Source organism: Rhincodon typus, chromosome 3 (assembly GCF_021869965.1).
Source record: "Rhincodon typus isolate 14 chromosome 3, sRhiTyp1.1, whole genome shotgun sequence".
Taxonomy (NCBI): Eukaryota; Metazoa; Chordata; class Chondrichthyes; order Orectolobiformes; family Rhincodontidae; genus Rhincodon; species Rhincodon typus.
Window position 1 is genome coordinate 6,378,917 of NC_063334.1, and position 23,092 is coordinate 6,402,008.

A 23,092-nucleotide genomic window follows, 5' to 3' on the forward strand; every position below is an offset into this window, starting at 1 on the left:
TCTGTCCTTCTATTGAAACTGGATGAGTCTATGTTTAATACATTGCATCCTTTGTAAAGCTAACTAGTTCCTTTGCTTTGTACACTATAATCATGTCTTTTTATGTTATAAGACAGTTCTCCACTCTATTCACAATGATTATTTCTTTACAACGTATACAAGCCTCTGTCTATTTGTCTTTGAGTGATCAGGTCCCCTTTGTGATTTTAAACATGTTTCCACACTGTCGTTTTCCTATAATCATATCTCTATAGGGTTAAACAACTCTCTACATTTCACATATTGTAGTAATTACATTTTTCTTTGTACATTTAAGCAGATCTCATTTTTTGAGTTAGCTGCATATGTCTTGACCCCTTTCAATACCAATAACCATGTATCACACATACATCTAGCTGGCTATTAATTTCTACATTTAATTGAGATAAAGTCACCATAGTCCCCCTGGACCATAGGGCTGCTCTCTCATTAGAGAGAGATGACTGGTGGTGGTTAACCAGAGGATCACCATGCCTCACAAAAGGGGAGAGGTTGAGGAGAGGCCCTTATTGTTACTTCAGCTGATGTAGGAATTGCACCAATACTGTTGACTCATTCTGCATTGCAAACCAGCCTGCTGAGCTAACCAATTCCCTTTTTATACTTATACTTCCTTCAGTCAAAAATAGGTGGGAGTGCACATTGTGATGAGGAAATAAGAAATCGGCAGGGGTATACAGCTAGGTCGAATGAGTGGACAAAAACTTGACAGCTGCAGTTTAATGTAGGAAAGTGTGAGATCAAGCATTTTGGTAGGAAGAATCAAAAAGCAGACTATTAGTTAAATGGACCAAGAGTCCAAAAAATGCAGCGCAGATTAATCTGGATGTCCTTGTGCCTGAAACACAAAAAGTTTGCATGTCGGCGCAGAAAGTAGTTAAGAAGGTAAATGGAATTTTGGCCTTGGATTGGAGTTTAAAAAAGGAAAATCTTGTAACAACTGTACAGAGTTTGGGTAAGGCTGCACCTGGAGTACTGTGTATGGTTTTGATCTCAGTATCTAAGAAACGATATACTGGCAATGGAGGCTGTTCAAAAGAGATTCACTAGACTGATTCCTGGCAAGAAGGGGTTAACATTATCAAGAACAGCTACATAGTTCAGGCCTTTATTTATTACAGTTTAGAAGAATAAGAAGTGACCCTATTAAAACATACAAGATTCTGAGGGAAATTGACAAAGCAGATGCTGAGAAGATGTTTCCACTAGTGGGGGCATGTCAAACTAGGGGATATAGTTATAGAATAAGGGGACAGTTGTTTAAAAATGAGAAGGAATTTCTCCTCCCACAGGATAGTGAATGTCTGGAAATCTTTACACCAGAGATTGTTGGAGGCTAGAAGTATTTAAAGAGGTGATAGATAGATTTTTGAAATACCTGGGAATTGATGGCTGTGCTGAACTGGCACGAAAGAGGAATTGAGGCCTGGGGCAGATCAGCCATGATCTTGTTGAAAGGCAGGGCAGGCTTGAGGGGCCAAATGGCCTACTCCTGCTACTTTTTCTTATGTTCAAGCCCATCAAGATTGCCATCCAATTAGATTATGGCTGATCATTTACTTCAATGCCACTATCTCACCTACCTCCAGATCTTTTGATGTCATTAGTCTCCAGAAACCTATTTCTGTCTTGAACTACTCAATGATTGTGCTTCCACAGGTAACTGGGCTAATGAATTCTGAGTGAAGAAATTCACCCTAATCCATTCTTAAAAGACCTATCTCTTATCCTGAGATTATGTCTGCTGGTTTTAGACTCACCAGTCAGGGGAAGCATCCTGTCTGTATCCACTTGGTCACACCCTGTAAGAATCTTGTAAGTTTCAATGAGGCCACTGCTCATTCTTTGAAACCTCCAGAGAATACAGACCCAGTCTACTTAACCTCTCCTCATTAATCAATCCTGTTGTCCCTGGGATTAATCTGGTGAACCTCTGTTGCACTCCCTCTATGCTAAGTATATCCTTTGTTCGATAACAGTACCAAGACTGTACACAATACTCCAGGTGAGGTCTTACCAAGACTTTATACATCTGCAAAAAGACATCTTTACCTCTGTTCTAAAATCCCCTTGCAATAAAGGCCAACAAATCACTTGTCTTCCAAATTGCTTACTGTACCTGCATGCTAGGTTTTAGTGACATGTGAACTAGTGCAATGAGGTCCTTTTAGATATCAATCCTTTCCAAAGACTCACCATTTAAGCAATATTCAGTCCTCTGTCCTTTTCCACATTCACATTTATTCTCTTTACAGTCTGACATGTTCTAGCCCATTTACTTACCCCTTGAAGCTACACTCCCATACAGTTTGGTGTCACCAGGAAATTTGGAAACATTACAACTGGTCCCCACATCCAAATTATTCATATATTTGTATAGATTGTGAATAGCTCTAGCACTAGCACTGATCCTTGCAGGCCCTACCAGTAGCAGCAAGCCAATCCTAAGAATCCTATTTATTCTTATTGTCTGCCTTTTAGTCCATGTCAATACATTTCCCCCAGTCCTATAAACTCTATTTTTATCTATTAACCTCCTGTTTGGGACCTTATCAAAAGCCTTCTCAAAATCCAAATATACCACATCCACATGTTCTCCTTTTTCTGTGCTGGAGTAATATCCTCAAAGAACTTTAATAGGCTTTTCAGACCTGATTTCCCTTTTCTAAATCAAAGTTGGCCCTGCCCAATTCGTTTCTAATTCAGATTGCATGCGTTATGGCAGATGCAACATTTTTCCTACTACTAACAAACTAACAGGCCTGTTGCTCTTTATCATTCCTCTTCTTCCCTTCATAAATAGTGGAGTTATATTTGCTACTTTCCTGTCTTCAAGAACTTTTCAAAATCTATTGAATTTTGAAAGATAACTACCAATGCATCAATTAAATCTCTAGCCACCTCCCTCAGTACTCTGGGATGAAGCTCATCTGATCTACGTTGTTTATCAACCTTTAAACAGTTCACCTTTCAAGCATTATCTCTCTACTAATACTAATTTCTTTTACTTGCTCAGTTTAACAAGTCCCTTGGTCATAGTCCTTAGTATTTCTGGTAAATTTTTATTATCTTCTTCCATTAAGATTGACACAAAGTAACATTTTAATCTTTACCATTTACCACCATAAATTCTCGTTTGTATCTCTAGTGAACCCATATTTGTACTAGTTAATCTTTTCCTATTCATATACCAAATGAAGTTTTTAACAGGCCACTTCTGTATTCCTCACTAGTTTGCATTTGTGTTCTCTTTTCCCTTTCATAATCAGTTTTATTTTATTCATTTACACCATGAGATCACGGGAACCTGGGGCTGACCATAGGAATGCCCATCATTGGCTAGGTGTTTTGTTGGATTGGATGTATAGAATAAGGGGAATGACACAGTGACCACATTGATTATTGTAACACAAAATGTATAAAAATGCTGTATTTGGCTGTAAAAATCAGATTGTGTCATTGACCTCTCTTCTGATCTGAGCCAAAGATTAAGAGAACGACTGGGTTCTCACATCGAGGCCAGAATCAGGGATAATCTTTATCCTTCTCCATGCATGGACTGGTCATTGCTTGAATAAGGACTGCCACTTGCCTGAATCCTGTCTGCCTCTGAAGTCTTTGTCATTGGTTGGGACGGGGGTTTCACTCCTAGAGTTGCTTAACAACATTTTTGGCCTTAGTTTCTGTTTCGAAACCTAGTGCCTCAGATGGGAAAGAAAATAAAATTTCAGTTCCGTGAAAGAGCAATGCTGTCTCTCTAAGTACCGCTTGAGGGTGATTTCCTGAATTTCTGTAATCAAAATGGAGGTTTTCCTGATTCCTGCACCTCAGACTAAGTTTATGTGCTTCTATACGGGAAAAATGGATGTTTAGCCACCTTTTACAGCCTATAAACTATGCATGTTCCTCTTCCTGATTTGCCATGCAAAACCCTGTAGGTGCAGTCTTAATAGTCTTAATAAACATCCTGACAAATCCATGGTTTGAATAATATGCCTTCTAATGTTATCAGCAATCTTTCTTTCTACATAAGGTCTAAGATCTCTTTCAGTTAATAATGGTAGATGGTGAATCACCACTGGACGTTAACAAGAACAAACTGAGGCTTATTTCATGATAGCAATAGATTCGAGTTACATTGGCAAGTTGGACGTAACTACCAAGACAATCTGGAGCCAAGGATATCATGTTTGACTGCACCAGTGTTATCATCAACTTGTATCATAACATTAGTGTGAGCTGAGTGTATAGGTAAATGCTGTTCATGTGAACTAAGCCCAAAGAAATACATGTACGCTCATGCAAATTGAGGGAGAAATGAAAGGGGAATAGTGGTATTATGAAAATGTGGGATATAAGTTTGACAGGAATTGGATGAAAGGAGGATAAGAATAACAAAATCTACAGGTTGAATATCATTTTTAGGGTTCTTACAAAAGTCTCATACGTGTTTTGCCTCCAGCAGGGTATTTTGACCTGATTGGAAATGCTTATCCCTTGCAATGTAAGAAGTAGGTGAGTGTAATGTAATGTTGAAGAATCCAACTGAATGTTTATTCCAGCTTGCTGTTATGCACAAACATTACATTGATAGGTGCATATGTATCTGGGTTAACATTAGGCTATTCGATGACAAAGGGCAGTATGTTTTCATTAGCGTGCGGAGGATGGCAAAAGACAAGTTGGGGTCTTTATACTCTCAGGTCACATGGTATGGTGATGATATCATGAGCATGTCTCTTAAAGATATATATTGGACATATTGACCATGAGACATCACACAACGAAATCTGGCTGTATCACTCTGGAAACTACATACAGTTGTTATAACTTCAATTTTGTTACATTTAGCAACTCTAGAATATCCACAGCAGTGTCCCCAGTCTGTGTGAATGTCTATAACTTGGTGTTGGTGGTAAAAAAAAATCCCTTAATGGATTTGTACGTTTTAAATTGTCTAACTCTGGATTTTACAAATGCATGCAATATTATCTGATGCCTTCAAAAGGGTAAGGGTTCCATGAGTAACACAGTGTGGAGCTGGAGGAACACAGCAGACCAGGCAGTTCCATGAGTAACTGGGAAGCACTTACAGTAACCCTGTGAAACACAATAGATCTCTCGTTTACCAGCACTGGGAACAGATCAAAACCAGTGAGGTTAAATGCCCTACAGAAAGTCTATGTTCTGATGGATACTCAGTGTTCTGAGAGGTGTTGCACTTGTCACAATGCTGGACTAAAATGAAACACAAATGAAAAGGCACAAAAAAAAAGCTCTGTTTACCTTTGTTTCTACTTTCAAGGTAGTATGAGATTCAAAACATTGTGTTGGGTCCTTCTGTAAGAAGCAGCCAATTGATTTCCTACTGAAATATCGCCATTTCGCATGCAACTGCTCCGACATCATACTGAGTGACAAGCTCTCTTCAGACACTGAGGTGGATTATAATGCTTCCTGAACAGTCTATGGCACTTGCAACCTGACTACTGATCCTGATGTTAGCCTGTTATACATCAGAAACCATACAAAACTCATGCAAAAGGAGAAGCATGCCTTTTCAATACCAACAGGCTTAACTTTTAAGTTATTACAGTACCTATTGGAAAAGAGTCTGTTATTTTGAAGCCACAAGATCATACACATATGTGCAGAATCTTAAAACATCAGTCGCTTCAATTTTGTTAATGAGACTTTACATTTGAAAAGCCAAATAGGTCAGATATTTGTTATCTATGAAAGGTTTAAACATATATGCTTAAAGATCTTTCAGGAGTTATTTTAACTTTGACTTAAAAAAATGTAAATAAAATCCATGTAAGAAATCTGATAAGCCAAGTTAAATATTGAGAAATACAATTCAATATTTAAAGGCCCACATTTTCATGCTTCTGTGTTGGGGAATTCAAAAAGAGCAGATTTTCTGGGATTCCCACCCCCCTTTCCCAGCATGTGGGATTTTTATGGTCCTGGAATAAGAATGCAGATTGCAATCTGCAGTCTGACCTTTAAATTTTGCAATAGGATTCCACTTACTGGGCATGGTGGGAGCTGAAAACAGCAAATGTGAGGATTGGGGGAGCAAGAGAAAAGGATAGCCATACAGAGACCATCATAATGAATGAACAGTTCCCTAGGAAGCTGGCTGCACAGGAACCAGCTTATACTAGTACTCACCACCCTATTAACTAGATCGGAACAGTGTCAATGCATGCAGTTGTTGGATCCAAAAGCCTAAATTTTTAATTTGTATAAGTCTAATTTAATTTTCGGTTGACATTAAACTGAAATCTACAGTTTTACCTCCGTAGATATCTGCCATAAGTAGAGATTTTTCAAGGGTTCTATTGAAAGACCAGCTTCATTAAGAATATACTGAAACTAGATCCTCATTAAATGAGTCAGATAGGTCTTTTGTATTAGCACACAAACTAAACGACTTCATGCAATTTTGTGCAATTCAAATTCTAAGATGTCAGTGCAGAGGTAGGCTATTTTGCCTATTGAGTCTGCTGCGCACTTTGATAAGATTGTGGCTGATCTGATAATCATCAACTCTACTTTCCTGAGTGCGACTTATAATACAGTGCTGGAATTAAGTCATATCGTCATGGAGCTCTACAGCATGGAAACACAAACCATTGGTTCAACTTGTCCATGCCAACCAGATTGGCTTAATTAATCTAGTCCCAATTGTAGGCATTTGGCCCATATCCCTCTAAACCCTTCCTATTCATGAACCCATTCAGATGTCTTTTAAATGTTGTAATTGTACCAGCCTCCACCACTTCCTCTGGCAGCTCATTCCATGCATGCACCACCCTCAGCATGAAAAAGTTGCCCCTTAGGTCCCTTTTATATCTTTCCTCTCTCACCTTAAACCTATCCCCTCTAGTTTTGGACTCTCCTACCCTGGGAAAAAGACCTTGGCTATTCACTCAATCCATGCCCCTCATGATTTTATAAACCACCTTAACCTCTGATGCACCAGAGAAAATAGCTCCAGCCTATTCAGCCTAAAACCCTCCAAACCTGGCAACATTCTTGTAAATCTTTTCTGAACCCTTTCAAGTTTAACCATATTAGCAGGGAGACCAGAATTAAACACAGTATTCCAAAAGTGGCCTAACCAAAGTCCTGTACAGCTGCAACATGACCTCCTAACTCCGATACTCAATGCACTGACCAATAACGGCAAGTGTACTAAATGACTTCTTTACTACCTTGTCTACCTGTGACTCCACTTTCAAAAAACTATGAACCTGCACTCCAAGGTCTCTTGTTGGGCAACACTGCCTAGGACCTTACCATTAAGTGTATAAGCCCTGACCTGTTTTGCCTTTCCAAAATGCAGCATCTCACATTTATTTAAATTAAACTCCATCTGCCCATCTGATCAAGGTCCTGTTGTACTCTGAGACAACCTTCTTCCCTGTCCACTACAACTCCACTTTTGGTGTCATCTGCAAACTTCCTAACCATACCTCCTTTATTCACATCCAAATCATTCATATAAATGACAAAAAACAGTGGACCCAGCACTGATCCTTGCAGTACACAGCTGGCCACAGGCCTCCAGTCTGAAACACAACCCTCCACCACCACTGTCTGTCTCCCATCTTTAAGCCAATTTTGTGATCCAGGGAAGGATGAAAAAGAGATAACAAGGTGTAGAGCTGGATGAACACAGCAGGCCAAGCAGCATCAGAGGAGCAGGAAAGCTGACGTTTCGGGCCTAGACCCTTCTTCAGAAATGGGGGAGGGGAAGGGGATTCTGAAATAAATAGGGAGAGAGGGGGAGGCGGATAGAAGATGGATAAAAGAAAGGATAGGTGGAGAGGAGACATTTCTTCCCCATTTCTGAAGAAGGGTCTAGGCCCGAAACGTCAGATTTCCTGCTCCTCTCTTGCTGCTTGGCCTGCTGTGTTCATCCAGCTCTACACCTTGTTATCTCAAATTCTCCAGCATCTGCAGTTCCTACTATCTCTGAGGATGAAAAAGAGATGTTCTGTGACTTTTGCTTAAACTTTTTCAGCCTCCAGGAATTAATTCTTGCTCTGCTACAGGAGAAGGGGCTTATTTAGCTGGTAATTGATGAAGGTTTATTCTCTGCTTAATATTCAAAATAATATAGAACCTGGTGATAACATTAGTAAAATATGTAAAGATACAACAAAATGTGAGGTTGAAAACAATAATTATGCAGTTTCTTCGAACATATGAAGGATGGCAGTGCAGTTGTAGCATGTGGAAATTCCTGGATAACAGTTTGGTTTAGAGCTACCACGTCTGCAGCATCAGCTCAAAATTTCTGAGCCAGAGGCTGAATTACAGATGTGGAGACACATCAGCGGGAGATAACGTTACCTGGATTTGTTGTACATGGAGGCAGTCACATCTTGTAGGGTCGGATGATCTGATTTGGTCAGTGCTCAGGGACAGGAGTGTGTGACTTCAAGCAAGAAAGGTGAAGGCATCTACAAGGCAGGAGTCTCAGACTTTGCAATAGTCCAACAGGCCTGAGGTTCTTCCAGCTTGTCTGGTTGCGGAGGTGATGGGGTAATTGACCATAACAACATGGCACACTTCATTGGGGAGCATGAAGGAAGATATTGACAGTAAAGGTGCATTTGTATTGTGAGGGGGATTGCAGCAAACAGTGTGAGTCCAGACAGCTGTATTGCCTGCGTGCTGCCAGGACATCTGCTCAAATCTGGAGAAAAACTTCAAGTGTGAGAGGGAGGATCCAGCCATTGTGGTTCATGTAGGCACCAATGACATGGGCAGGACAAGGAGAGAGGTTCTGTACAGTCAGTATGAGGAGCTAGGCTCCACATTAACAAACAAAACCTCAAAGGCCATAATCTCTGCATGATGATCTGAGACTTGTGCAAATTAGTATAGAGTGAATGACCACTGTGAGACAGGTGGGTCCTGGTTCATGGGACTTTGGCACCACTACTGGGGAACTAGAATCTGTACCTGTGGGACTGCTATCTCCACCAGAGCTATGCTGGGGCCAGTGCTCTTGACAGCTGCATAACTAGGGACATAGAAAGACTTTAAATTGAAGAATAGCGGGCGAGGGATGAAATTTAGGAATATGTGAAAAACCAAAGAGTGGAGTCCAAGCCAAAGAGAAAGGTATTAATATGGGAAATGATAAGCAGACTGTGACAGGAAGGGATAGAGAGTATGGGATTTGAGAGCCAATCAACTGATAAGACTTGAACTTACAAAGAGGAAGAAAGGATAAAACTAAAGGCTTAGTATCTCAATACATGTACCATTTGAAACAAAATGAATGAAATGAGAGAACAAATAGAAATGAATAAGTACAATCGAGAAGCCACAGCAAACATTGTTGCAGGATGACATGGTTTGGAACCTGGATCTTTAAAGGCACAGGACATTCAGGAATGACAGGAATGTAGGAAAAGTTACACACTGAAAGATAGTAAGAAATGCCGATGCTGGAGTCAGAGATAACACAGTGTGGATCTGGGAGGAACACAGCAGGCCAGGCAGCATTAGAGGAGCAGGAAAGCTGACATTTCTGAAGAAGGGTCCCAACCCGAAACGTCAACTTTCCTGCTCTTCTGATGCTGCCTGGCCTGCTGTGTTCATCCAGCTCCACACTAAAGTTATACGTTGGCTGTGTTAACTAATGATGGTATTAGCATAACAGGGAGGGTGACATCATTCAGCAAGCCAAGATGTAGAAATAGCTTGGGCAGTAATTAGAAATAATAAAGGCAAGAAGTCACTTGCATACTAACTTTTTGATTCATGTACTACAATAACCTAGCTCCCACTGTACCTTGGAATTCTGTAATCTTCTCCATTTACATAATATCCTGCTTTTTTATTCTACCTGTCTTAGATGTAATGTAATGAATCATTAAGTAATATATAATTAACCTTTTACTGTTCATCAAGTTTGATTCTACTTTTAGGCCTAAGATTTTGAGTTGACATCCTTTCCCAGATGCTATCAATAGTCGAGACTAATATCAGCAAGAAGGATTGGCAGCAGTGAATCTATTCAAAACATCCTTAGATCATATCTGAGATAATAAGATAATGAATGCAGTGAGGACTTTGCAGGTATGAGACTGCTATAAGGGGCATTTACATTCCATTCCTCTCTCTGTTACTATTCCATTACCGACATGTAAGGAAGTAAAATACAACATTATTAACTTCTTGCACTTACTAATTTCCCTATTAACAGTTACTGATTTGGTTGTTCCCAATGGTGCCAAATAGCGAGCATTCCTATTTTCTGCTTACTGTAGAATAGCAAAATGATATTCAGCCAAAAGGATTTTGCAAAATTAGAACATATAGCACGTTGCACTGTACGGCTTAAGATCCAAACAATCGCATCATCAGATACCCATAGTGCAGTGATTGTAATGAGATCAGCCAGGTGGACCTCATAGAATATGCGTTCTCTGATCGGGGCTGTTAGCCTAGTCTAATCAGGGAGCCCTGGCTGACAGATATAAACAGGAAAATCAGAGGTTCTGAAACAAAAACAAAGTTGCTGGAAAAGCTCAGCAGGTCTGGCAGCATCTGTGAAGGAAAAAACAGAGTTTCGGGTCCGGTGACCCTTCCTCAGACTGGACCCAAAACGTTAACTCTGTTTTCTCCTTCACAGATGCTGCCAGACCTGCTGAGCTTTTCCAGCAACTTTGTTTTTGTTTCTGATTTACAGCATCCACAGTTCTTTTGGTTTTTATTTTTTTTTAAGTCAGAGGTTCTGTTCACTCTGAGAGCTGACTCTGAGGAAGCTGGACCAGTGTCAAGTACTATGCACATGTAAATACAGGATGGTTTGGTGAAAGGATACCGGCCTCTGTAGAGTTATTTTGCACAGTAACACTGGAGCGGTTAGATCACTGAAGAGAGAGAAATCTCTTATCAAATACAGAAAATAAAATCGTATTATTATATTACCTCACTTAGTTTTACGATGACTTGTAATAGTAATTCTGCCTTTATGGCATAGCCTAGTTCCTGTTATCAGCATCTCTCCCTTGTGCAGTAATTTATTTTATCAGGTGTGCTGAATTATTATTTAGTTAAAGCCTTATTAGATTTTATGCTGAGCTGAGCCTTTGTCTCATAACAATATCAACAGTTCTTACTATCTCTAACAAGCCCGTAATTCCTGTTTTCCTTGTTTATTGGTTTGCTAGTCAGTAAGACATACTGGTGTTCTAGGAGAAGAGTGTGAATCACTACTGATCTAATGTGTCTCTTTATATAGTGTAATTATTGCTGTGACTGCATGAGGAGCTTTTGCACAGCCGGCTAGGCTCTTAATGTATATACCTACATATTGTGGTAACAAACTGAATTCAGAATCAAAGGCTGTGATTTAATCCTTACTCCCAAGATTTGTGCATTTAATCAAGGCTGACATTTTCATGTAATTCAGCATGCAAGTGTTGAGCTTCTATTACAGCATTACATTAAACCATTTTCAGGTTGGAATAAAAGATTTTAATGACAAAATTAGTTTTTAATGATACAATTTAAAGACGTGCAGGGGAAATTGAGACCAGATCATCTGAACTGGGTTGGAATCCCTGATTACAGACCAGATTAGATTTAAAATACCTACCTACTTAGCTTCCTACAATTTTTAAGCCTCAACCCTGATGCAGAATCCATTCCAACTAATAGGGATCAGCAAACCATTCAGACATCATTAGCATTAATGAATCTTTACTCGTTACTTCCTACAATGCCCCAAAGGCACTGAGAGAGGGTAAACGAGTGAGGAAATAGGTTAGCAGGTGGGTGAGGGGCTAACGTGACTGAAGGGAAGGGCATCAGATGGGTAAGGAGATAGAGTGAAAATGCGTGCAGGGATATGGTAACAGTTGAGTGAGAGGGTAGGCTAGTACTGGGTAAGAATGTAACAACATGAGAACGAGGAGCAGGAGAAGGCAATTCAGTCCATCGAGCCTGCTCTGTCATTCAATGCAGTCAAGGCTGACCTTATCTAGGCCTCAACTCCACTTTCCTTCTAGTCTCCATGACACTTCAAACCATGACTAATCAAAAATCTATCTATCTCCTTTTGTTTATTCAATGTCCCAGCATCCACACTGTGGGGCAAATGTTATTGGGAGCAGATGGGAATGTGAAATTTAAAATAAACTAATCAACTATGATCTTATTGAATGATGGAGCAGGTTCAGAGGGAGAAATGGTCTATGTCTGCTCCCAATTCATATGTTCATACGTATTGAGACTTCCTTAAATTAAAGATCCAATTCTGAAAACAAATCCTGAATTATTATTCTTATAATATACTTTAAGAGAACATAATATTGTTTCAATATATTTTTCTCACTTTGTTTTGTCAGTGTTCTTCAACATATCTTCCCATGAATTATTCTGATACTCCTTTGTCTAAGTTGTCACCTAAGGACTCATGTTGTGAGAAACTGTTAAGTGTTGGATTGGAATCAGAGTCAGTTAGAATTGACGCAGCATCATGCCAGTTGATTGCAGCCTGGTATCGCAGGGCCCAAGTTTAAGCTCCCTGGATTCCACAGCTAAGGTTCCTGCCAGGTCCTGAAAGAGTGGCTCTCATTCCATTCAACCTCAATTCTTTAAAGGCAGGAACACTGGGCTCTCTTTGTCTGACTATTGCACACTGTGATTCTGAGTACAAGGCACTGATGTTTCCCACAGTGCCTCTGTGGAAGTGGGGAACGGGAGAGGAGAGGAAGATCACAAATTGCATGGGAACTGCTGCATTCTCCGTTGAAGACAACACAGGGAAAAAAAACCCAGTGGTGCTGCACTTGTGAACACTGAACTCCGCCAAAAATGCTGTGCCCTGGAAAAGGAACTTCAATCCCTGCCATTTCTCATTTTTACTCATCCAGTTGTTGATAGAGAGTTTCTTGCAAGGGTTTCTCTTCCCACTTTCACATTGTTATTCCTGTAGCACTCCGCAGACCTAGACTTGACCCCCCTCCTATTTCCCACCTACATGTTGCTCCTTGTTGACATCATCTGAAAAGTCCTGATAGGACCCAGACGTTAGCCAATGGCCCCATGTTTTATCTCACCAGCAACTCTCTGGACCTCTCCCCTCTCTCTGATTTGTCACGCTGCTGATCTCAATGAGATATTAGGAAGGCAAGTCATTGACCTTCATCCCTGACACACAATCTGCCACCATTACTCGCCCTGACAATGCTTTGAAACTGAATCAGATCATGTGCATTGGGTCTCAGATGCCCGCTATCTCTCACTATTATGCATGTTCATCAGCTTTCCGTGCAATATCAATGACTAATATACATGAAGTCTTCGAAGGTCACTGTGGTACATCCACAGTGCTCTGATTTGACAAAGAGCATCAGCAGAAGACCTTAACACAACATTAAATGAATAAGTTGGTGAGATATTTAAGCCAGGTGTTCCCATCACAAGTCCAACAAAAAGGAAGAAAATTCAGTAACAATCAGAATGTAAATGTTTTAATCATTACAGATAAAGAAAAAGATATAAAATAATTAAAATAGAAAAAAGAACTTAGTAATGTGTAAGCAAAACATTAATATAGATGGACAGATTACAGTGTATGGCCTAAGTAGACATCCTGTACACAAACACACAGAATATAGAGAACAAACTATGGAATGATTCACAGGCGCAAATTCAACTTGGAGACAATGGCATGGCGAGTATTGTTGGGACATGATTGCAGAAACTAAATGGGAGCTAAATGTGTCAGATTGAGATCGACAGGAAACAGGAAATTTGGAAGAAGAGGTGTAGTTTTAAAATCTAAGAGTTAAGTAACTTCAGCCATAACTGCTCATTATATTTTCTTTTACAAGCCAAGGAGGCTTTGCTGGCAGAATTCAGAAATAGTGAAGAATTTCATTTCAGAGAATCATGTACCATTTCTTTTGTAGTGGATGTGAAGTAGTCAATTGAATAAGTGCAGGGATTGGCGAGATTGCAGCATACTTTCAAGGAGAGCTGGATGAACACAGCAGGCCAAGCAGCATCATAGGAGCAGGAAAGCTGACGTTTCGGGCCTAGACCCTTCATCAGAAATGGGGGAGGGGAAGGAGGTTCTGAAATAAATAGGGAGAGAGGGTGAGGCGGATAGAAGATGGATAGAGGAGAAGATAGGTGGAGAGGAAACAGACAGGTCAAAAAGGCAGGGATGGAGCCAGTAAAGGTGAGTGTAGGTGGGGAGTTAAGGAGGGGATAGGTCAGTCCAGGGAGGACAGACAGGTCAAGGGGGCGGGATGAGGTTAGTAGGTAGGAGATGGGGGTGCGCCTTGAGTTGGGAGGAGGGGATAGTTGGGAGGAAGAACAGTTTAGGGAGGCGGGGACGAGCTGGGCTGGTTTTGGGATGCGGTAGGGAGAGGGAAGATTCCTTCGCCTCCGCCGCATCTGCTCCCAGGATGAGACATTCCACTCCCGTGCATCTCAGATATCCTCGCTTTTCAAGGACTGCAACTTCCCCCACTCAGGGGTCGAGAATGCTCTCCACCGTGTCTCCCGCATTTCCCGCAACTCATCCCTCACACCCTGTTCCCTCAATAACAACCAAAAAAGAATCACCCTCATCCTCACGTACCATCCCACCAACCTCCGGATCCAACGCATCATCCTCCGACACTTCCGCCATCTGCAATCCGACCCCACCACCAAAGACATTTTTCCCTTCCCACCCTTATCTGCTTTCCGGAGGGACCACTCTCTCCATGACTCCCTTGTCCGCTCCACACTCCCCTCCAGCCCCACCACACCCGGCACTTTTCCCTGCAACAGCAGGAAGTGCTACACCTGCCCCTACACCTCCTCCCTCACCCCCATCCCAGGCCCCAAGAAGACTTTCCACATCAAGCAGATGTTCACCTGCACATCTGCCAATGTGGTATGCTGCATCCGCTGTACCCGTTGTGGCCTCCTCTACATCGGGGAAACCAAGCGGAGGCTTGGGGACCGCTTTGCAGAACACCTGCACTCGGTTCGCAATAAACAAGTGCACCTCCCAGTCACGAACCATTTCAACTCCCCCTCCCATTCCTCAGACGACATGTCCATCCTGGGCCTCCTGCACTGCCACAACGGTGCCACCCGAAGGTTGCAGGAACAGTGACTCATATTCCGCTTGGGAACCCTGCAGCCCAATGGTATCAATGTGGATTTCACAAGCTTCAAAATCTCCCCTCCCCCTACCGCATCCCAAAACCAGCCCAGCTCGTCCCCGCCTCCCTAACCTGTTCTTCCTCCCACCTATCCCCTCCTCCCACCTCAAGCCGCACCCCCATCTCCTACCTACTAACCTCATCCCACCCCCTTGACCTGTCCGTCCTCCCTGGACTGACCTATCCCCTTCCTAACTCCCCACCTACACTCACCTTTACTGGCTCCATCCCCGCCTCTTTGACCTGTCTGTGTCCTCTCCATCTATCTTCTCCTGTATCCATCTTCTATCCGCCTCCCCCTCTCTCCCTATTTATTTCAGAATCCCCTTCCCCTCCCCCATTTCTGATGAAGGGTCTAGGCCCGAAACGTCAGCTTTCCTGCTCCTCTGATGCTGCTTGGCCTGCTGTGTTCATCCAGCTCTACACCTTGTTATCTCAGATTCTCCAGCATCTGCAGTTCCTACTATCTCTGATATTACTTTCAAGGAGAGATTTTTATTTATACAGATTGGGATAAACAGACTTGTACATCTCAGAAAGATGGTAAATCTTTCCATTATATCCATCATAACTTTCTGCTTGAAAGGGAGAATGCTGAACCAGCTACTGAGATTGTAGATATATTTAAGGCTGATTTCAATGGGAATAGACAGAGTCTGTCCACAGGAAAGCAAGCAAATTTGTTAACAGATAAAATGCAGAATATCTATGAGAAATGTGCAAAAATAAATTTGAGATACAGAAACAGTTATTATAATCCTTAAGGGACAAGAGCTCTACCTGCCAAACAAAGATAAGGCTGGACAACTAAAGATGGAAGAGACAACAACAAACTAAAAAGCGTCCAAATGCAAAACAAAAACCCAGAGATTCTGGTGAATGTGAAAGATGCAAAGAACAGCATTGCCTAATAAAACAGAGAGTGAAAGTTACAATAGTAAAAGAGGATAGTCGGTAGAAAGGTGGCTGTCTTGAAAAGTGATGTCAGTGAAATGCTTAATAGCTGCTTTGCAACTCCATTTGCTGTAAAAATAAATTTGCCATGTCAAATTTCCCAAGGAAATTAGTATTTAACCAGGGATCTGGATCCTCCAAAATTAATATTAACAACTTAATAGGAATTAAGACCATATTGGCAGTAAAATAAATGACAAATTAAATATAATTTGATACATTTAAGAAGCAACTGAGGTATCATTTAGATTTGCAAGGATGAATCAAAGACAGCCAACATGGATTTTTACATAAGATTATACAGTTTAAAAGACATGAAAACAGGCCGTTTGACTCAACTTGTCCATGTTGGTATTTGTGCAACATTTCAATCTCCTTCCATTTTTCCTCATCTAAATCTACCATTTATTCCCTTCTTCATCAAATAGTTGTCTAGCTTTCCCTTAAATGCACCAAAACTTCAACCATGATAGCACGTTCCACATTCTTCCAAATATTTGGGTAAGATGTATCGTCTGAGTAAAGAATGTTCTTCTCAACACCTTCTAAATGGTACAATGTTGTATAAAGATGTGAGGTTCTGAAACAGTTAATACTTAGGATACACTATGATGATGTCATATGAAACAGATGAGAGGACAGTTTCGGATCTCGGAGGAGTAAGACCTATCATCTGGATCTCTGTAGCAATATCAACCATATCAGTGTAACTTGTACTTAGTTGCTAACATGAAATAAACTACATCTTGTTTAATGCAATTGCTTCTTCTCATTAGACCAGCACGTGGTGTTCCTTTATCATATGAGACCAAATGGGCCCTGCACTATAAAAGAGGATGGCAGCAGCAAACGTGCCCAAAGGTGATCAATAGTGCAGTCAGCCTCATACAACATGGTGGTCATGGTGAGAATTGTTCCTGCAACATACAAAACCTACCCGGTTACTCAAAGTGGGAAATTGAATCTACCCAAACTGTTTTTTGTCCTTATTTCTTCCTATCACATTTATGGCCATCTTGTGTTGTGCTTCTGTTCTGTTGCAATCAATGACAAATAAATATTCAGCACAAGGTTCAAACCAAAGCAATTTATGATGTCTATTCAATAATGCATGAATGTTGGTAACTTGGATTGCATGGTAATGTCCCTCGGTGCTTGTGCTTGGCTTGAGATGTGTGGCCCTCTCCCACTGCCAACTTCTATCACTGTAGCTGGCTGCAAGACCTTGTTGAATGCCTATTGGAAGTTTCTGTGGCTTTGAATCACCTTGGATTGTAAAATGTGAACTGTGGCTGTGCACATGAAGTAACCACTTTTGGCAATGAGGAACTGCTCTACCCCTCCCTTTCTCGATGCAGTAGATATTTTTGGATTGATTCCCCAGCATGTTTGTAGTTGCCCTAACCTCAACTTTATGGAAAAATTTTTGTCTGAACAGTTACTTTCTCTCACTACAATGCCCAATGCCATAAGGATGCTCAGGGAACATCTGACATTACTTCCCTAGTTCCCCTCCAGCCGTGAGAGCCGGATTTGACTTTCTGGATGACTGACTGTCAGGGCATGTTCTATCATTCAAGGGATAAACAATGACATGTTATATTGTATCAAACCATCTGCCGAATTGGTCCAATTGCCAATAATAATTTCTTTTTGTGATAATCAGTTGGGTATAGTTCTGCCCCCTGTTGTGTAAATGCCTCAGCTATTACAACTCTGCATACTGGATAAGTGCACCATGTAATTAAGTGTTCCATGCTGGTTAAATGTTTGATAAGTAGAACTGAACAATTTGCATAAGCAAGTCTCAGATTGGATGGTGTAAAACAAATGCTCAATGGATTAATTCCTGAGCTGAAAAGAGACATCGAGTAGAATGGACTTATATCTCTTGGAGTTTAGAAGAATTAGAGCTGGTCATGTTGAGACATATACAACTCTTAAAGGCATAACCAGCTAGATGCTGAGTTGTGTCCCTTGGCTGGAGACCAGATTAGGGAGCATCGTCTCAGGGTGAGGGGTTGTCTGTTTGGGACAGAGATGAGAAATTTCATTCATAAAAAGCATTGTGAGTCTTTGGAAGTGTCTACTTCAAAGAGCTGAGGATGCTTAATCATTAAGTTCAAGACTGAGATGAATCGATTTTTAAGGCTCTAGGTGACTTAAGAAGTCTAGGAAAGGGTTGAGCTCGAGCAATGTTTGTTTTCTTGGATAGCAGAGTAGGTTTGAGAGTCCGTATAATCTATTCCTGCTCCTGATTCTTTGCTTTTTATAAACTTAGCCTGTATTCCTTTTGTGCTCAGGAAGTTGAGGGTTGATCTAACTGAGGTGTTTCAAAATGTTTGGAAAAGCTCAGCAGGTCTGACAGCATCTGTGAAGAAAAAAATTACAGTTAATATTTTGGGTCTGGTGACCCTTCCTTCAGAGTTAACATTTTGGGTCTGGTGACCCTTCCTCAGAACAACTTCAGTCATCGGACCCGAAATATTAGCTCTGATTTTTTCTTCACACATGCTACTAGACCTGCTGAGCTTTTCCAGCAACTTCTGTTTTTGTTTCTGATTTACAGCATCCGCAGTTCTTTCGGTTTTTGTTCAAAATGATTAGTGGATTTGATACACTAGATATGGAGAATTGTGGGGAAATCTGGAATATAATTTTAAAGTTAGAGCCAGACCACTCAAAATGGAAATTGGGAAGCACTTTTTACAAAAAGGGGACTGTAAATCTGAACCTAGCATCCAAAAAAACTTATCGCTGAGTTAATCATAACTTTGAAGACTGAGTACAATAGATTTCTGTTAGGTAATGTTACCAAGAGATATGAATCATGGTGACCTAATGGAATTGAGATGCAAATCAACCATGATCTAACTGAATGATAAAAGAAGCTCAATGTGTCGAGTGACCTACTCCTATTCCTAAGTATTCCATCATAGGGGAGGCAATGGCCTAGTGCTATTATTGCTGGACTGTGAATCTAAAGATTCAAGTAATGTTCTGGGACACCTGGGTTCGAATCCCGCCACAGCAGCTGGTGGAATTTGAATTCAGAAATATCTGGAATTAAGAGTCTAAAGATGACCATGGGTCCATTGCTGATTGTCCGAAGAAGCCCATCTGGTTCAGTAATATCCTTTAGGGAAGGAAACTGCCATCCTTGCCTGGTCTGGCCTACATGTGACTCCAGGCCCACAGCAATGTGGTTGACTCTTAACTGCCCTCTGGGCAATTAGGGATGGGCAATAAATGCTGCCTAGCCAGCAATGCCCTCATCCCATGAATGAATAAGAGTTATGAAAGAAGGGAGGATGTGGAAGAAAAATGTCTTGGTGGAGGAGAATGGATGAGGTTAAAAGGCTAATTTGTGCCAAGTGTTGAACTAAATCCACTAGTACTATGTAATTTTTATAATTAATCAATTTGATAGTCTGACATAAACACTGAGCAAAAAAATGTTATGGGAAAGAAAGCATGACTATTACAACTGAGGAAACAGGAAAGTATGGTAAAGAATGTACGTCACTATTCTGTATGCTATGAGCTGGCACAAACTGAATACCTCGATTATAACTTGTGTTAGTAGTCATAGCACTCCCTGTCTATGTTGAATTGTTTACTAAGAATGGTGAAATATGTACTTTATCATGGAACCAGTGGCAAAATGTTCTATTTTGACTTCTACTCCACAAATGGAATATAAGTGGAATTTGTCGGGCAGATGATGGTCCTCTTGATGGATCCACTAAGAGCGAAGAAGGATTAAAATTTATGAAAAATTATTTTAAAAATAATTTAAAGATCAGACATTTACAAAACCTAGGGAAGATTTCCAAGAACATATACAAGGAGAAATGTACAATACGATGCCAGAAAGTCTTGGGTGATGGCCATCAAAGGATTTAATCTGTAAATTTATGAATTGGGCCTTGGATTAAAATGTGGAAATTTAATCTCAGAAGTCACATGACACCAGGTTATGGTCCAACCGATTTATTTGAAATCACAAGCTTGTGGAGTGCTGCTCCTTCTTCAGGTGGCTTTGTGGCTGATCTGATTTGAACCTCAAATCCACATTCCTGTATTTCTCTGACAATCTTTTATCCCTTGGTAATCAAGAAGTTATCTATCACTGCCTTAAAAATATTTAAAGATTCTGCATTCACTGCCTTTTGAGAAAGGGCATTCTAAAGACCCACAACCCCCTGAGTGAATTTTTTTGCCTCATCTCTGTCTTACATAGGTCACCCTTATTTTTAGACAATGACCTCCAGTTCTAGATACTCCCACAAGAGGAAACATCCTTTCCACATCCACCCGGTCAAGTCCCCTCAGGGTCTTATATGTTTCAATTGTCTCGTTTGATGTTTCTAGATTCTAGAGGACAAAGGCCTAGCCTGTCTAGCCATTTCTCTTAAGGCAATCTGCTCATTCCAAGTAGTAGTCTATTCAACCTTCTCTGAACTGCTTCCGACACATTAACATCCTTCTATAAGTGTGTTATCCAGAGGTGTACACAGCACTTTATGTGCATAACTGAAGCACAACCTCCTTACTCTTGGATTCAATTTCCCTCACAATAAACCACAACATGCTATAAGCTTTCCAAATTACTTGCTGTACCTGTATACCAACCTTGTGTGATTCATACACATTTTCTACCTGAATTTTTTGTGTTCCTTAGACGAATAGACCCGTGTTCCCCTGAACATCAACATTTACAAGTTTCATATCTTTTAAAAAAATTCTGCTTTTCTGTTCTAGCAACCAAACTGAATAACCTCACACTTCCCTGCTCTACACCTTGTTATCTCAGATTCTCCAGCATTGGCAGTTCCTATCTCTATATCTTTCTGCAGCTGCTTTTTGTTCTCCTCACAGCTTGCATTCCCATTTAGAATTGTATCATTAGCAAACCTGCATCGAAACATTAACACAGACAATAAATAATTAAGACCAAAAACAGAAGTTGCTGGAAAAGCTCAGCATCTGTGAAGAAAACATCAGAGTTAACATTTTGGGTCCGGTGACCCTTCCTCAGTCTGTGTATAAAAAATTAAGCCCTAGTGCTGGTCCTTGCAGCACTCTATCAGCCTGCCAAGTTGAAGATATCCTATATATCCTTACTTTCCATCTCTCTCCCATTAACCAATCCTCTAATCAATGTTAATATCTTGCCTTCAACTTCACAAACCCTAGCTTACATATTAATCATTTTTACAGTACCTTTATCGAATGCCTTTTGAAATCCAGCAGTACTATTTGTTCCTCTTTATCGACCCTACTTATCAAAAAGATAAGTAAATTGTTCAAGCAAAATTTCCCTTTTGTAAAGTCATGTTGACTTGTTCTAATCATACTGTACTTTTCTAAGTCTGTTTGTAAGACTTACTTAATAATAGATGGGAGCGCTTTTCCATTATTCATGTCAGGCCAAGAGGCCTGTAGTTCCCTAATTTATTCTCTCTCACTCCCTCTTTCTCTGTCTCTGTCACACTCTCCCTCTCTCTCATTTTTGAATAGCAATGTTACATTTGCCAGCTTTCAGAAAGCTGGGCCTATTCCAGAATGTAGGAAATTGTAGAAAATCATAGCCAGCTCAAATCACTGCCGCTGACTGTTTTAAAACTCTTGAAAGCAAACAGTCAGGTCTTGGGAATTAGTTGGATTTTAGTCTCTTCAATATATTTTCTCTGCTGATGTTAATTATCTTAGTTGCCTCACCCTTTGATACTTAGCCTTTATACCTGCTATGTATCTCGTCGCTTCCGCTGTGAAGACAGACATAAAATATTCATTTTAAAATTTAACAGCTGAAGATGGTTGGGCGTTTGACTGTTTGATGTGAACTCTAATAATTGCCAACATGTTCCACTCCAAGGGAGTCAGTATGTACAGTTGAGCCTGACAGGCAGCTGGTTTGCTACTGTTGCTGTCAGCTCTTATGGATCACCTTCTCATGAAGAGAGTGTATCAGTGAATATGGTGCCATATATTTGAGTGATGAGCCTACTGTGGTTGAGGAGGCGGCAGCGTGTGTAATCTGTGAGATATCTGTGTGGTTTCCAGCACTGTTAAGTGTGTCACAGTGAGGTGAAGCATCTGAATCATGGGGTGGTAGCTGCGTGGAACGCTCTGCAATGGGAGGTGGTGGCAGGAGTTACAATAACAACATTTAGACAGACGCATGAAGAGTCAGGGAATAAAGGGATACAGATCCATGAGCAGGCAGATGGGATTAGTTTAGAATGGCACCATGGTTGGCATAGACATGGTGGGCCGAAGGGCCTGTTCTGTGTTCTAATGTGAGGCTTCAGCCATGCTTGATATAACGTTGATGGTGAGTGAAGGGAGTGTGGTGAATGGAGCCATGTGAAACTATTGGTGTAATTGGTAGGATATAGCTTGTTGCTGGTCAGTTAGCTCAGATGGTTAGAGCATGGTGCTAATAATGCCAAGGTTTTGGATTTAGTTGCCATACTGTCCAATCCTGCTGGCTTTCAACCCTGACTTTAATACTTCACATTTTAAGGGCACTCCTGGTACAGTGGTAGCATCCCTACCTTTGAGCCAGGAGACCCAGGTTCAAGTCCCACCTGCTCCAGAGGTGTGAGATAATATGTCAGTACAGGTTGTTTCGAAAACATCTATGTAGCCTGTGAGGATGCCTTAATCACTCACAGGAGGTCATTTAGCCTATTTGGCATTGTATCCAGGTTTTGGGGCTGGGTGACTGCTATCGACTGGTTTGGCCAACTCCTTCTTAGCACTACAAAAACAAAGTTGCTGGAAAAGCTCAGCAGGTCTGGCAGCATCTGTGAAGGAGAAAACAGAGTTAATGTTTTGGTCCCGGTGACCCTTCCTCAGAACTGATAGTGGCTGGGAAAACGTCAGTT